We start from the raw sequence: 8,071 nt of genomic DNA on the forward strand, positions 1-8,071 counted from the left end.
AACTCCTGCCTCTTATGATTCAGCAAGGTAGCAAAGTTCCTCCATGAAGGAGGAAGCTTAGTGATGATACCTCCGGCAACAAACTTGTCCGGTAGCATACAACTGAAGTGCTCAAGTTCTCTAGCAAATGACTGTATCTCATGAGCTTGCTCAACCACGGAGCGCTCTTCAGTCATCCTGTAATCATAGAATTGCTCCATGATGTACAGCTCAGTGCCAGCATCCAAGACCCCAAACTTGGCCTCGAGTGCATCCCGCATATCTTTTACATTATCAATTGACGCATAAGCATCAACTATGTTCTCACCAAGAACACTCAAGAGAGCAGCCTTAAACAGAGTATCCATTTTCTGAAAAGCTTTTGCCTGTTGAGCATCAAGCTCTCCTTCAGGTTTGCCGATTGTGGCTTCATAGCAACTCATGGTTTGAAACCATAAGACTGGTCTCACGCGCCACCTCTTATAGTGGATACCCTCAAACATAGGAGGTCTCATGGAAGCAGCAAAACCACTTGGGGTAAATTGCCTATAATAAGGTTTTTGGATTGTTGGAAATATGACCAATTTACCAAATGATTTTATTAACAGAAATACTAGATAAAGCATGACTAATATAGAAGAGATAAAACAAGTCATGCGTTCTGACAGAGAGAAGGTAAATAGCTTCTGCATATACGAACCGTAGCCTAACATATCTATAACAAACAGTAGAACTAGTTGCATATATGAAGTAGAACCTAACATATGTAGGACAAGTACTAGTACGAGACACTGTGGCAGGACATCTAACAGAAAGGAGAAGACATACGGGACAGCAGCAGCAGTAGCACTGGACTTGGGGTCGGTGTCCTCGCCAGCCATGTCGTCGAGGAGATTGTCGACGTCGGGGAAGAAGTCGTCGTCGGGGAAGTAGTCATCGGAGTCCGGGGCGTCCGTGACGAAGGAGTCAATCAGTATTCGCGCAGAGCGCTCCCCAAAAACCTTATCACCCTTCTCCCGTACAGGACTCAAAGAGGTGCGGTTTCGGAGGCCTACTGTCCCGACCTGTGGTGCACGCCGCAAGCCGGGATGGGGAAGATTGTAGCAGCAGCGCAGTGCTCAGGAACTTGTGGCGAGTGGGGGGAGAGATTCTGGTGCGTCTCTCTGAGAGGAGCGACCTCCCTTTTATAGGCGCAAGAGAAGGAAGCGAGAGGTTGTGCCGGGAGCTGAAACGAACAGACGGAGGCGAAGCGAACAGCCAGCAGCCGAAGGGCTGCACCGTTCGCATTCAAACTCCACTTTCGCCAAAATCTTTTCAGCTTCCGTGTGACCTTTCATATACCCGTAGTGCGTGGCAAAAATTTAGCCATCGGCTCGGCTCATTCCCGCAACCCGCGTCGCGTCGCGTCGTGACGAGGCGGGTGGCGGAGGAGGAGCGCGCGTGGATGTCCCTCTTGTTCTCATGCTCATACATGTGGGGAAAGAACCTCCCTTATAAAGAGGTCCAACTCCCTCTAAACTAGCAATGTGGGACTAAACTTTTGTTCCACCTCTTGCCTTGCACAAATGGGCTGCGTGGGCCTCTAGGATTTATTAGGAATTTCTGAAACTGCTATTGGGCTAGGCCCAAAATAGACAAAATTCCAGCATCTACTACCCTCTTGTGAACCGATTAGCCATTGTTTTGCTAAAAATAGCAATTACATATACATTTAGTCAATCTTTTTGCATATCTCCTTCCATGCTATGATTGTCATCTTGAGAAAAAAATAGGCAAAACGGGTAAAGTTGTATAAGCTCTTTATGTTTGCAATTTTTTGTTTCATGGGAACTAGAGGATCAAGGATTTCAATTTGTCAGGGCTCGTAGAATGTCAAAAGATGATTTCTAGATTAAACTTAACATCGATCAGACTGGTTTCTATAGTGAGTTATGATGAGGAACTTGCATCCCGAGTTAGGTATGCAGTTGAGACCAACACACTGAGTGCAGCAGACGAATAAAACTTTTGCATGGTTTCTTACAACTGTAAGTCTTTCCATGTTCAACTATTCTCACATTATTACTGTCTGATCACTACAGGTGTACTTGATGACACATATGCCCTTTATATGGCTGGTAAACAGAAGGTGGTCACTTGCTGCATTTGATTGTTGCGTACAAGGATGAGACTGAGTATAATGTGCTTGCACACGCCATCAACTCACTACTCTTCCTATTCTAATTAATTTTTGTTGTTCCTAAACTTGACTTGTTCTAATGATCATTTATCATGCAGTCTCTTCTAGCTTTTCAGAAATCCGTCCCTTGCAAGTGAGGTGGCTGGGATGCCAAGAGTGGGGAGGGTCACCTGAATACACTGTTAAGAGGTACACTCTTAACTGCTCTTGTGGAACTAGGCCATCAAGCTACCATAGACGAGATTGTCCGTTAATTCAATCACCATTGTCTATGCCAGAGGATCACATATCTGGATGCCATTGCTTGCCAAATAAAAAATGAAGAATAGTTATGTTAGGAAGCTACACTAGCTTTGACGACCTGAGCATTCATGGAATATTTTCTGGCATCCAATACATTGAGTACTTCAGTTGTAAGTCCGTAAGCAGTCCTCTTTGAAAGAGAAAATGTATACATGCTTCAGTGAATGGCCACCCCCTTCTATTTCAGTAACAGTGCAATTGCTATCGGTACTTGCTAATCAGTATGAACTAGCATTGCGGGGAAAACTTTCTCCAAAGCTCTTACAGAGTCCTCAAACTTTTTCAACATAACCACGCATCGATTCACTTCAGCTATGACATAATACTTTCCGTTCTTAGTCATATCTATGACTGTTAAAATCTGCATTCTTATTTTCATACTGCGTTCTGTATTATTAGTTTTGTCTAAAGCATGAATTGATGCCTTTTCAGGTGTAAAGGAAGTGAAGTGTGAACCCAGTGTTTCTTTTGACTACTCCAAGTCTGAAATGAATTCCATGAGGAGGAAAAGGCTGAATTGAGTGCATGAAATAAAGGAGGAGCATCCTAAGAAGCAGGTATTTGCTGACTAACTATAATAATTTTCTCTTTTTATTAAAAATGAAGCGTTGTGCTTCATTAATTTATCTTTCTGGACTTGGTTTAAGTTAATGTCCGCTTGAGTGTTTGGTAATGCTGAGATGTAATTGTACAGCTGCCCATGCCCTTTCAGTGCATTTGTGCGTTCGCGCTCTCAGTTTAGAAGTGCTTCCTTTTGTACAATTGGTTTTTTTGTCCAATTCAGGCCGCACTGAAGAAAATGTTTGTTGCATGTTTGTGTTTGTTTTTTCAAGCATGGCTTGTTATCATTATTCTGTGCAGTAACCACCCTTTTGGGTTTGCTGCATATGGTCAATCTTGTCGTAAATCTACTGTAGGTGTAAATTTTTGCCCTTATGTCCTATGAAAAGCTTACTCTTTCACGTCTCCAGTCAGGTTGGAGAAAAAGATCAGAGTTTCATCTGTTGTGAAAATGGAAGGTAATTAGACGTCAGAAGATTACAAGGAAAGATAAAGTATGTCTACTTATGTCGTTGTTATTCTTACTATGGATGATTTCTGTTGTTACAACCTTTTTTATCTAGAGCAAAACAGTAGATTTCCTTACTGCATGTATTTATATTACAAGTTTAAAAGGATACACAGCAAAACATAAAATAAATAAAACAAATAGTACAAGGCAGAGCCCTTTTATCTCTTTAATGCCGGGGCTTGCTCTGAACAAAGAAGATACTACCGCTGATACAAAGTTGTACTGAATGAACGATAATTAATAATATGGATTCGAAGAAGTATGTTTAATTATGAGTATTTTTTTAGGTAATATCCATCTAGGTTGGTTTGCTTGCTGCTGCTGCAATTGTTATTCTAGGTTGGTTTGCTTGCTGCTTTTATTACTTTAGATTTATTGTATTGCTATATTTTTTCTTATTCAGGCGGATAAATTTACACGGAATCATACCACATGAGCTCACATCACGATCCACAAACGATCCATCTCTTTCGAGAGCGGCCGTTGTCCCACGACACAGTTTCTTGACCTGCCAACTATGATTCATAGGATAGGAAGTGGTGCTCTCTCCCGGTGCAACGCACGGGCATTTGTGCTAGTTAAACTAAAACATTACTGGCAAGCCTAACTAATTTATGGATAATTAAAACTTGGTTCTCTTAATTCTAGAAAAAGGCGTTTTTGGAAAAAACAGGTCTTGAGACGCTATTCCTAAAAACAGGTTTTAGAAAAGATGAGTCCGACGTACATGACAACGTCATGAGACTCTCATACATACAAAAAAGCACACATACACCTTCCTCTCATGGAACGCCCATGGGGATGATGATGCCCATAGCACCGTTGCGGGGAAAACTTTCTCCAAAGCTCTTACAGAGTCCTCAAACTTTTTCAACATAACCACGCATCGATTCACTTCAGCTATGACATAATACTTTCCGTTCTTAGTCATATCTATGACTGTTAAAATCTGCATTCTTATTTTCATACTGCGTTCTGTATTATTAGTTTTGTCTAAAGCATGAATTGATGCCTTTTCAGGTGTAAAGGAAGTGAAGTGTGAACCCAGTGTTTCTTTTGACTACTCCAAGTCTGAAATGAATTCCATGAGGAGGAAAAGGCTGAATTGAGTGCATGAAATAAAGGAGGAGCATCCTAAGAAGCAGGTATTTGCTGACTAACTATAATAATTTTCTCTTTTTATTAAAAATGAAGCGTTGTGCATCATTAATTTATCTTTCTCGACTTGGTTTAAGTTAATGTCCACTTGAGTGTTTGGTAATGCTGAGATGTACTTGTACAGCTGCCCATGCCCTTTCAGTGCATTTGTGCGTTCGCGCTCTCAGTTTAGAAGTGCTTCCTTTTGTACAATTGGTTTTTTTGTCCAATTCAGGCCGCACTGAAGAAAATGTTTGTTGCATGTTTGTGTTTGTTTTTTCAAGCATGGCTTGTTATCATTATTCTGTGCAGTAACCACCCTTTTGGGTTTGCTGCATATGGTCAATCTTGTCGTAAATCTACTGTAGGTGTAAATTTTTGCCCTTATGTCCTATGAAAAGCTTACTCTTTCACGTCTCCAGTCAGGTTGGAGAAAAAGATCAGAGTTTCATCTGTTGTGAAAATGGAAGGTAATTAGACGTCAGAAGATTACAAGGAAAGATAAAGTATGTCTACTTATGTCGTTGTTATTCTTACTATGGATGATTTCTGTTGTTACAACCTTTTTTATCTAGAGCAAAACAGTAGATTTCCTTACTGCATGTATTTATATTACAAGTTTAAAAGGATACACAGCAAAACATAAAATAAATAAAACAAATAGTACAAGGCAGAGCCCTTTTATCTCTTTAATGCCGGGGCTTGCTCTGAACAAAGAAGATACTACCGCTGATACAAAGTTGTACTGAATGAACGATAATTAATAATATGGATTCGAAGAAGTATGTTTAATTATGAGTATTTTTTTAGGTAATATCCATCTAGGTTGGTTTGCTTGCTGCTGCTGCAATTGTTATTCTAGGTTGGTTTGCTTGCTGCTTTTATTACTTTAGATTTATTGTATTGCTATATTTTTTCTTATTCAGGCGGATAAATTTACACGGAATCATACCACATGAGCTCACATCACGATCCACAAACGATCCATCTCTTTCGAGAGCGGCCGTTGTCCCACGACACAGTTTCTTGACCTGCCAACTATGATTCATAGGATAGGAAGTGGTGCTCTCTCCCGGTGCAACGCACGGGCATTTGTGCTAGTTAAACTAAAACATTACTGGCAAGCCTAACTAATTTATGGATAATTAAAACTTGGTTCTCTTAATTCTAGAAAAAGGCGTTTTTGGAAAAAACAGGTCTTGAGACGCTATTCCTAAAAACAGGTTTTAGAAAAGATGAGTCCGACGTACATGACAACGTCATGAGACTCTCATACATACAAAAAAGCACACATACACCTTCCTCTCATGGAACGCCCATGGGGATGATGATGCCCATAGCACCGTTGCGGGGAAAACTTTCTCCAAAGCTCTTACAGAGTCCTCAAACTTTTTCAACATAACCACGCATCGATTCACTTCAGCTATGACATAATACTTTCCGTTCTTAGTCATATCTATGACTGTTAAAATCTGCATTCTTATTTTCATACTGCGTTCTGTATTATTAGTTTTGTCTAAAGCATGAATTGATGCCTTTTCAGGTGTAAAGGAAGTGAAGTGTGAACCCAGTGTTTCTTTTGACTACTCCAAGTCTGAAATGAATTCCATGAGGAGGAAAAGGCTGAATTGAGTGCATGAAATAAAGGAGGAGCATCCTAAGAAGCAGGTATTTGCTGACTAACTATAATAATTTTCTCTTTTTATTAAAAATGAAGCGTTGTGCTTCATTAATTTATCTTTCTGGACTTGGTTTAAGTTAATGTCCGCTTGAGTGTTTGGTAATGCTGAGATGTAATTGTACAGCTGCCCATGCCCTTTCAGTGCATTTGTGCGTTCGCGCTCTCAGTTTAGAAGTGCTTCCTTTTGTACAATTGGTTTTTTTGTCCAATTCAGGCCGCACTGAAGAAAATGTTTGTTGCATGTTTGTGTTTGTTTTTTCAAGCATGGCTTGTTATCATTATTCTGTGCAGTAACCACCCTTTTGGGTTTGCTGCATATGGTCAATCTTGTCGTAAATCTACTGTAGGTGTAAATTTTTGCCCTTATGTCCTATGAAAAGCTTACTCTTTCACGTCTCCAGTCAGGTTGGAGAAAAAGATCAGAGTTTCATCTGTTGTGAAAATGGAAGGTAATTAGACGTCAGAAGATTACAAGGAAAGATAAAGTATGTCTACTTATGTCGTTGTTATTCTTACTATGGATGATTTCTGTTGTTACAACCTTTTTTATCTAGAGCAAAACAGTAGATTTCCTTACTGCATGTATTTATATTACAAGTTTAAAAGGATACACAGCAAAACATAAAATAAATAAAACAAATAGTACAAGGCAGAGCCCTTTTATCTCTTTAATGCCGGGGCTTGCTCTGAACAAAGAAGATACTACCGCTGATACAAAGTTGTACTGAATGAACGATAATTAATAATATGGATTCGAAGAAGTATGTTTAATTATGAGTATTTTTTTAGGTAATATCCATCTAGGTTGGTTTGCTTGCTGCTGCTGCAATTGTTATTCTAGGTTGGTTTGCTTGCTGCTTTTATTACTTTAGATTTATTGTATTGCTATATTTTTTCTTATTCAGGCGGATAAATTTACACGGAATCATACCACATGAGCTCACATCACGATCCACAAACGATCCATCTCTTTCGAGAGCGGCCGTTGTCCCACGACACAGTTTCTTGACCTGCCAACTATGATTCATAGGATAGGAAGTGGTGCTCTCTCCCGGTGCAACGCACGGGCATTTGTGCTAGTTAAACTAAAACATTACTGGCAAGCCTAACTAATTTATGGATAATTAAAACTTGGTTCTCTTAATTCTAGAAAAAGGCGTTTTTGGAAAAAACAGGTCTTGAGACGCTATTCCTAAAAACAGGTTTTAGAAAAGATGAGTCCGACGTACATGACAACGTCATGAGACTCTCATACATACAAAAAAGCACACATCCACCTTCCTCTCATGGAACGCCCATGGGGATGATGATGCCCATAGCACCGTTGCGGGGAAAACTTTCTCCAAAGGACAGGATCTAGGTTTTCACCTGGTACACAAGAAGAGCAGATGAGGAGGAGGAAGGGGACAACCTAGACGACAACTACAAGAAGCGGGGATCGGCACAACTAGCCTCAGATTTCTCCTGGTGCATAAAAGACCAGCTTTGGCGACCAGAGGCCTCCAGAGGCAAGATCCGCGGAGGCTGCCAAGATTAAAGAAGATGGATGGCTTCGGCCTCCACCAAGGGGACCCGTGACATAGGTGCCACCTCACCGACCCTGCGGCCGAGTAGGGCGGCTAGTAGCGGCGAGCACCGGTCGCTGTAGAACCAGCGTCGATCCACTAGCTTCCTCGGCTAACGTGCGATGCACCGCGCTTCCTCAAGTGGGGGCAACGGG

General features: G+C 40.8%; 3 long non-coding RNA genes across 5 annotated transcripts; all 3 read left to right on the top strand.

Annotated features, from left to right (window-relative positions):
* Window positions 1–1,790: 1,790 nt before the first annotated feature.
* LOC125531860 lies at window positions 1,791–3,982 on the top strand. Of its 3 annotated transcripts, none has more exons than XR_007293563.1 (5): window positions 1,791–2,107; window positions 2,257–2,347; window positions 2,894–3,018; window positions 3,433–3,516; window positions 3,937–3,982. It is a non-coding gene; the product is annotated as an uncharacterized LOC125531860 (long non-coding RNA). The 3 variants fall into 3 exon arrangements; XR_007293562.1 differs by lacking the exon at window positions 1,791–2,107 and adding an exon at window positions 2,108–2,160; XR_007293561.1 differs by lacking the exon at window positions 1,791–2,107 and having other exon boundaries at window positions 2,212–2,347.
* Window positions 3,983–4,533: 551 nt separating this feature from the next.
* LOC125531862 lies at window positions 4,534–5,642 on the top strand. The gene is made up of 3 exons (XR_007293565.1): window positions 4,534–4,678; window positions 5,093–5,176; window positions 5,597–5,642. It is a non-coding gene; the product is annotated as an uncharacterized LOC125531862 (long non-coding RNA).
* Window positions 5,643–6,193: 551 nt separating this feature from the next.
* Window positions 6,194–7,302, top strand: LOC125531861. Its single transcript, XR_007293564.1, has 3 exons — window positions 6,194–6,338; window positions 6,753–6,836; window positions 7,257–7,302. It is a non-coding gene; the product is annotated as an uncharacterized LOC125531861 (long non-coding RNA).
* The last annotated feature ends 769 nt before the right edge of the window (window positions 7,303–8,071 follow it).

The sequence above is a fragment of the Triticum urartu genome, unplaced genomic scaffold (assembly GCF_003073215.2).
Source record: "Triticum urartu cultivar G1812 unplaced genomic scaffold, Tu2.1 TuUngrouped_contig_8241, whole genome shotgun sequence".
NCBI lineage: Eukaryota > Viridiplantae > Streptophyta > Magnoliopsida > Poales > Poaceae > Triticum > Triticum urartu.